The sequence below is a fragment of the Otolemur garnettii genome, unplaced genomic scaffold (genome assembly GCF_000181295.1).
Source record: "Otolemur garnettii isolate 467f Iridium unplaced genomic scaffold, OtoGar3 scaffold00146, whole genome shotgun sequence".
Taxonomy (NCBI): Eukaryota; Metazoa; Chordata; class Mammalia; order Primates; family Galagidae; genus Otolemur; species Otolemur garnettii.
Window position 1 is genome coordinate 294,986 of NW_003852541.1, and position 8,659 is coordinate 303,644.

The 8,659-nt window shown below is 46.0% G+C and overlaps 1 long non-coding RNA gene and 1 pseudogene across 1 annotated transcript; both read left to right on the top strand.

Moving 5' to 3' along the window:
- Positions 1 to 3,144: 3,144 nt before the first annotated feature.
- LOC111728237 lies at positions 3,145 to 7,993 on the top strand. The gene is made up of 2 exons (XR_002775610.1): positions 3,145 to 3,487; positions 5,482 to 7,993. It is a non-coding gene; the product is annotated as an uncharacterized LOC111728237 (long non-coding RNA).
- A 106-nt stretch (positions 7,994 to 8,099) lies between these two features.
- LOC105887933 overlaps positions 8,100 to 8,659 on the top strand; it is a 6,937-nt pseudogene continuing 6,377 nt past the window's right edge.

The following is an 8,659-nucleotide window of genomic DNA, read 5'->3' on the forward strand; positions in this document are numbered from 1 at the left end:
TTGGGAGGCTGAGGCAAGAGAATTGCTTAAGCCCAAGAGTTTGAGGTTGCTGTGAGCTATGATGCCACGGCACTGTACTGAGGGCGACATCATGAGACTCTATCTCAGAAAAAGAGCTGTGGCTCAAGTGGCTAAGGCGCCAGCCACATACACCTAAGGTGGCAGGTTTGAATCCAACCCAGGCCCGCCAAACAGCAACGATGGCTGCAACCGAAAAATAACTGGGCGTTGTGGCGGGTGCCTGTGGTCCCAGCTATTCAGGAGCCTGAGTCAGGAGACTCGTTTGAGTCCAGGAGTTGGAGGTTGCTGTGAGCTATGATGCCATAGCACTCTACCCAGGGGGACAGCTTGAGGCTCTGTCTCAAAAACAAAAAAAGAGCCCTACCGCAAAGCAGTGTAGACAGCAGTGCAGAGCTTAATTTAGCCTTTGGATTGGCACCTGTGGCTCAAGTGGCTAAGGCACCAGCCACATACACCTAAGGTAGTGGGTTCAAATCCAGCCCGGACCCACCAAAACAACAATGACGGCTGCAACCGAAAACTAGCCGGGTGTTGTGACAGGCACCTGTGGTCCCAGCTACTTGGGAGACTGAGGCAGGAGACTCTCTTGGGCCCAGGAGTTGGAGGTTGCTGTGAGCTGTGATGCCACAGCACTCTATCCAGGGCAACAGCTTGAGGCTCTTGTCTCGAGGAAGAAAAAAAAAAAAAGGCCGTGCCTGTGGCTCAAAGGAGTAGGGCGCTGACCCCATATGCCGGAGGTGGCAAGTTCAAACCCAGCCCTGGCCTAAATAAATAAAAATAATAAAAAAGAAACTCAAGATTTAAAAAAAAGAAAAACGGACATAGCCTTCCTTGTAGGGTAAAGTACCTGGAACAGTACCAGACCCATAACGGGTTAATACAAAACAAGTGGTATTTGCATGAGCATCATAGAAAACAGCAGTAGTGTCCGCATTGCCTTTGCCCGCACCTGGGGCATGATGAAACCCTTCTATACAGAAGAGAAGATGAAGGGCTTTGGAGCAGATGGCTCTCCATCTGTCTGTAAGCATATATATCACAATAGAGGACAGGGGTAACCAAATGGAGTGAGGCTTGGAGTGGGTAGGAGCTTGGTAGAGTAAGTCAAGCAAAAGGTGCCTCCTTAGGTGGAGCAGAGCTCCCTCAGCTTCAGCAGAGTTCACCTGGCTTCCTTCCCAGCTGCCCTAGAGCAGGCCCAGCCCTAGGCCCGTATCTTTGGTTAATGACAGTCACAGAAGATGTCACTGTGTATGCCAGACACTGTACTTGAGACTCTACACATATCATCACTTTGAGTTTGCACAGAAACCTATGAGGAGAGATGATAAAGTTCACATTTCAGAGATGAGGGCACTGGGGCTCAAAGTGGTTAAATGATTTGCCCAAAGTTACATCACAAATGAATAGCAGGCTGGGCTCAGTGGCTCATCCCTGTAAACCCAGCACTTTGAGAGGCCAAGATGGAAGGATCTTTTGAACCCAGGAGTGTGAGGCTGCAGTGGACTATGATCAAGCCACTGCACTCCAGCCTGGGCAGTAGCAAGACCTAATCAAAACAAATACAGGTAAATAAGTAAATAGCATAGCTTGGAATTGCCTGAAGTCTGTTTAGTCCCAAAATCTGGGTTACTCTTAGGAACCTAAAACAATAGCTTGAGGTACTTGGCAGCCATCAGAACTGAAGGTTGTGGAGATCTTCTGTGTGGCCAAGGTAGTCATGGCGAGAGGCCCAAAAGGACCCAGGGAGCCTTACCCTTGGCACAGGCTTGCTACTCAGTGGCAGTCGTTGGGGGCTGGCCTTGTTCTGTAGGGTTTTGCACACGTAGTAGGCATATCATCTGAACCACCTCATGGTAACTGCAGCAGGGGGTGGGAGGTATCATCTGGTTTTAAGGAAAGAGATGCTCGAGGATGTTAAAGGAGGCTCGGTGCCTGTGGCTCAAGTGGCTAAGGTGGCGGGTTCGAATCCAGCCGGGTCCTGCCAAAACAACAATGACAGCTACAACCAAAAAATAGCCAGGCGTAGTGGCAGGCGCCTATGGTCCCAGCTACTTGGGAGGCTGAGGCAGGAAACTCGCTTGAGCCCAGGAGTTAGAGGTTGCTGTGAGCTGTGATGCCACAGCACTCTACCCAGGGGGACAGCTTGAGGCTCTGTCTCAAAAAAAAAAAGATGTTAAAAGGGTTACATGCCATGAATGTCAAAGCCCATGGCCCAACCAGCCCTGGCCAAGTTCTCATTCTTTCCTGAGTCCAGGTGCCTCTGACTCAGCCGCATCTTTGGTGGAGTTAGGAGGAATCAGAGGCCGGTCAAGATGTGCAGCTGAGGTTCTCAGTCTTTCTGTGAATGAATTACTAGCTAAGTTTTCAGAAAACACCCAGACCAGTCAGTCTCAGGGGATTTGAGGCTGCTCTTAAAGCTTCCCAGACGATGAGAACATAAGACCAAGGCTGAAAACAACTGGACGTATTAAATTTATCTAGTTGCAGCGGTGCCCATAGCTCAGTGTGTCAGTGCTGGCCACATATACCCAGGCTGACAGGTTCAAACCCAGCAACAAGGACAAGTGCAACAACAACAACAAAAAATAGCCAGGCCTTGTGGCAGGCACCTGTAGTCCCAGCTATTTGAGAGGCTAATGCAAGAGAATCGCTTAAGCCAAAGAGTTTCAGGTTGTTGTGAGCTGTGATACACAGCACTCTACTGAGGGTGACATAGTGAAACTCTGTCGCAATAAATAAATTATTTATTTATTTATCTGGCTGCTTCTCCTTCCAGCTTACATTTGCTTCCCATTCTGTGGGCCATTTGCCTAATCGAACCACTGGCTTCATTTCTTTTCCCTGTTCCTCAGATATAATAAATACATAGTTTAGTGTGCTTTTGAGTCAAGAAAGAATGGACAAAGATGTCACCCTGTTGTTTTCTCCATTGCTCTTCCTCCTGTGTGAGACTCCTTGTGCACTGATACCTAATCATGCCTATGGTGCATCATCTGTCTCCCTCCATACCGCATTCCTTCTGGAGAGCACGGACCTTGTGCTCTCTCTATCCTGTGTTCCCAGGGCCTGCTGCATCATAGGTGTGATTGGTCCACTGAATGTTTCCTGGTAGAATAACAGGAATGTGTGGTTACACTGCCCTATTTTTTAAGTAACAATTTTGAGAATTTTTTTTATTGGCACAGCATTTTTCTTATACACATCTGACTGGCTGGGCTCTTAGTGACTACTTAAAATCTCCAAAGGGTTGGAAGACCTAACATCTAATTTTTCAACAAAAAATGAAACAAGAGTATATGTTTCATAACTGTGTCTTAATGGAATTTCCTCCTTTCCCTCTTTTCCCTTCTCCATTCAAAATGATTAAGAATGTTATACAAATGCCAAGGGAGAGAATGGTATAGAAGATTATCCAGATGTTAAAGAAATACCCAGTAATGAAGAACGTCTGTTAGATTTTAATAGGGTAAGTGGACTGTCCTCCTCATTGTTAACTTGAAAATGGCCACAACCCCACTTGTGACTCTAGTCTGAAAGCTAGAGTCGTGTGAATCCTCCCCCCAACCAACACACACACACACAGCAATCGCAAGGTCTGTAGCCGTGGCCTTTCTTGCTCCCTGCCCTTGGTTTGGGACTGCGTCATCTCCCTCCTGAACCATTTATTGTCAGGGTTTTCTAAAGAATCCTGGCTCTTCCTCCAGTCTTTCCCTCCCACTGCTGCCAGCTGGGGTTTCTAAGTGCAAAGCTGATCCTGTCACTGCCTTTTAAATCCTTGGGTGGGCACCCTTTTCATCTTTCAAAGAAGTGCATGTAGGGAGCCCTTTCAGTGCACTTTCTCCTACCCGTCCTGGCCTCTGCAGAGCAGTTCCACCCCGTTTGTGTCCTTGCTGCACCCTCTGTACAACCTGCCTTGTTGCAGAGCATTTGGTTATCTTAGATCTCTTCATTTCTGCCTCCCTAGCAAGCCCTGAGCACCTTGAAGGCCGGTGCAGGGCCTATGCCTGTTTAGGCTGGTCTAGACCTTCCCCAGTTAGCCAGGCTGGCAGGTGAAGGAATCTAGGAAAACTCCTTTTTTTCCTCAGTGTCAATGGTCAGTGTCAGTTTGAGTCCTTGTAGTTGTCGTCTTCCTGAGCACCATGTAGCATCACTGTCCAGGGCCTGCTGTCGGCCTGTCAGACTTCACAGGACAGGCAGCCGTTTGAGGCCCACCACACACCAGTTCTGCCCAATGCATGGTTCCCATCCCCCCAGCATCTAACCCTGAATGGAGAATGGGCATTAGTCCTCTGTCACCTTCCATGCACAGCCAACCTGCCAATCCTGACTATTCCACCTCTCAGCCACTCCAGCCTTCCCACTCCTCGCATATGCACCACTGTCCCCTCCTGAATGGCTGCTGTGGTCTCTCCACTGTCCATCTCCCTTCACTTGTTCTTTCTCCAGTCTTCTCTCCATACAGCAGACTAAAAGGTCTCACAAGGGAGATCCTTTTTAGTCCTCACAATGACCCTATTGGGTAGGAGCTGCTGTCATTCCATTTTGCAGAGCAGAAAAAACTAAGGCATATAAACATTAAGAACCATGTATCTAAAGTCACAGAGCCATGTGTAAAGTGGACCCCAGGGTCAGCACTGCTAACCATGATGTCCCTGTGCCCTTGCTTGTGGGACAGGCCCACCTTCCCAGCCATGCCTGAGGTCCTGTATGTTTTGCCCCATCTGGCACTACTCTCCCTTACTCTGGCTTTCCTGTGATCCTGCCTTAGATTCTCAATCAAGGACAGTGCTGCCATTTGGATATGGGGTGGGGGGTGTTGCCAGTTAGCAATGGAACATTGTTAGTAGCTGTGACTTCAAAGGATTTCCATTTGCATCTAGTGTCCTGGTGGCCAGAGATGCTACCCTTCTGTGGGGAGACAGGCCTACACAACAAAAGCTGGGCCCCTCTGCCCAGAGCTGCCTTCCAGCACTCCCATCCGAAGCCCTGCCTGTGTCTTGGGGGTGAGCCGCAGTCTTACTCGTTGGTTCACTTTTTTGTCTTCTCACTGCCATGTCTGCCCCATAAGTGGGTTCCCAGTGCCCAATACAGTTCCTAATATGTAACAGTCATTCAAAGACTTACTGCAAAGTTAAGGAATTCTTTGTATAGCGAACCTTAATGTAGCCAACATCACGTCCAGGTGACCAATGTAGAATTAGGATTTGGGGTCCTTCATGGATAGGGAGATGCTGTTTTGCTCTGAAACTCTCCACAGGAAAACAATTTCATTTCTGTACATAAAGAAAGAGTAGGGCAGTGCCTGTGGCTCAAGGAGTAGGGCCCCAGTCCCATATACCGGGGGTGATGGGTTCAAGCCCGGCCCCGGCCAAAACCAGAAAAAAAAAAAAAAGAAAGAGTATCTTAGCCCTTTTGGAAAATAATGTGTCTTTTTGATGTTGAAAATTGTTTCAATCTTAGGTGTCTTCTGTTTATGAAGCAAGATGTACAGGAGAGAGAAATTCTGGAGCAAAATCAAATGGCTTTCGCAGAAAGATGTGTTCCAGCGCCAGCTCTGGCTCAGAGGATACGGGCTCAGAAGGTGGAGGCGAATGGGTGGATCCTGGTGAAGAGGAGCTCTTTTCTCGAACTCATCTCTAAACCTGCAAAGTAGTACAAATTATTTTTTAAAAGTGATATGTGATGGAAAATTACTCTTTTGTGAGCCTGTTAATCTAAAACAACAACTTAGGTTTCTTCAATTAACTGATTCAGATCAGTAATTATCTTTCTCCTCTTGCTTATTTTAGAGTTGAGGACAGCTATCCTGTTGAAGATTTTTTTTTTTCCCCAGCTGTTAAATTCTTGGCTACTTGAAATAGACTAGATTGTGTTGTCAAACTAAGAATGGGTGTGCATGTGCTTGTCTTAGAAGTTTCACTGCTTTTTGCATCTTAACCGCAGTTAATTTCCCTTCTAACTGCAGTTATATCACTATTATCTTATTAGCATTGCAGTGTCAACAACCACTTCTGCTATTCAGAGACTTTAGCTTTGGAACATTTAGGCTTTGTTCTCTAAGAACTGGGATATAAATCCTTACCCTGCGTGGCTCAGTGCCTTTTGAAGGCCAGAGGGAAGCATGGGTGACTCATCTGCAGTCTTCATTCAGTAAAATCTCATGTACATTTGAAGTGGGAACCACAAGGCTGTGCTTTTAGAGACTTACAAAATACTGTGTTTTATATCTTAGGATTTTTCCCCCTAAAGTATCATGGAAGATACTATGGTTTGTGACTTTCTTGCTAACTGAAGAAGCCAAGGATTTGGAGTATGGGGCAGTATGTGAGGCCGAGCGGGGTGCACACCCCTCCCCACAACCTATGCTTATACTGCAATTGCATTTACACCAAAACATCATTCAGGGTTTTTTGTGGTAAGTTTTACAATGCATGATAAGGAGCATAATTGCAAATTACTATTTTATGGTGACCTACATTGAGTTGAACACCCCAAAACTTGAAATTGTAAACATTTGGCATTCAATAAAGGCCACCTCATCACCCAAAGAAATCTTTGGCTGCTGCAGCTAGCTGCTCTCGTGGCTGTGATGTAGTGTAGCTTATATCTCATTTTGTGTTTGAGAGAATGTTCTGGGCACGTTCTGTGTGTGGTGGGGTGGGGCGGGTAGAGTAATGGCTTTCCCACATGCCTGTGTGATTGCTGTGCCGACTGTCCAGTGTCACTTGGTGAGCCCAGGGGTCGGGACACCTGGACACACTGTGTCTGTGAGTGCTGATCACCTCCGCCAGCTGTCACAGTGTGATGCAGCAGGTTGAGGCGAGAAGGAGCAAGATTTGCAAAACCTAAACATTTTAAATTGTTTTTCTTTTTTAACCCACTCATTTTAAAAAAAAAAAAAAAAAACCCACCTAATCTGTGAAATCAATTTAGCATGTCTGGAACACCACAGATAGCAAAAAAATCTGACAAGGACTGGACAGCTTTATTACTGATACTGGCAGGCAGGAAACACGATTAGCTGGGAGCCGAACTACCTGTGCAATCTGAGATCTGCTTTGAACATTTGGGTTTTATTGCCTTTTTCTTAATTGATAACAGAAAATACCATCAAAGGCCATGGAATCTTTGTGGTCCTGTATGTCCTCACTGTGAGAAGCCTGTCCCGCCCGTTGGGTTTGAGCTCACCACAGGTTAGGGTTTATTTTTATACAGCACATGTTTTGACACTTTAAAGTGGGTTTGTCTCTGTGTGTATGTGTGTGTGTGTGTGTGCGCGCATGTGTAAGGTTTTAACGTTGCTGTTATTTATTTACAGACTTCAGATAAGTTTTTATGTATTTTTCTTTCTTTTGGAGCTTCCTAAAAATTGATTAGCATCTGCACTGAAATACAATTTAACAGCAAAGGCAAAAAAGGATTGGAAGTTGTAAATTCTTAAAATCACTACAGTGACGATTATCCTAGTATTTGTTGCTTATGTAGCTGAGACCAAATAATTAGATTTCAGATACAACCTTGAGCACAGTTGACTGGACAGCTGCTGTTTGTAAGCAAAGGGCTCCAGGTGGCAAAGGTGCCGCCTTCTTCAGACAAGGCAAGAAGGTATAGCACCTTCCACAGGGGAATGGGGACGGATTATAAATGGGCAAAGGGATTAACAAATTATGTATTTATTTGTTTTCATAGTTAAGTAGCTGAAGCTCAGAGGCTTTCAGCAACAGAGTTGAACGTGTGGTTTTTAGTTTTGTGAATGGATGATCACAAAGAAAAAGCATTTTTTAAAAAGTTGGCAACCGCTGAAACGCACTGTGGTATGAAGCGCATTGCAGATCCATAGCACTGAAGTATCAGTTTCCGTTCCTGGGCTGAGATTTTTTCCCCGTGGTTGTATTGTTCTGATTTTACGTACACCAGTAACTGATTTTTTGTTTTCTTGTGGAGTTAACACCAAATAAAAATTTTAAAAACAGTTTGTTGTTTTTATTTATCATTGTAAAAGTTTTTTATGAGGACCCCCCCTTCTTAATTATAAGCATAAGTGGAAGATAGAAAGTGCCCAGGTCACATTGTTCCGGATGGAGATCGTGAAGCTCTTCCTACTGGCAGTGCTGACAGTGCTGCTGTGTGCCTTGCTGAAGAGAGAGTGAGTGGGGCCTCCACACACACACTGGAGCTGCTCCCTCTGTCTTGGAAAAGAAAACACAGCATTTTTGACCCTAAATAGTAGACAAAGCTCATTCTTTTTGTTTCCTTCTGGGAAAAAATACTTTGTTACCTTGATCGGTGTAATCCTAGCACTCTGGAAGGCCAGAGGGTGGATTGCCTAAGCTCACGAGTTCAAGACCACCCTGAGCAAGAGTGAGACCCTGTCTCTAAAAAGTAGCTGGGCATTGTGGGAGGCGCCTGTAGTCCCAGCTACTTGGGAGACTGAGGCAAGAGAATTACTGGATCCCGAGTTTGAGGTTGCTGTGAGCTGTGATGCCACAACACTCTACCCAGGACAACAAAGTAAGAATTTCGTCTCAAAAAACGGAGAAAGTGGCTCTGCGCCTGTGGCTCAAGTGGCTAAGGCGCCAGCCACATACTCCTAAGGTGGTGGGTTCGAATCCAGCCTGGACCCGCCAAACAACAGTGA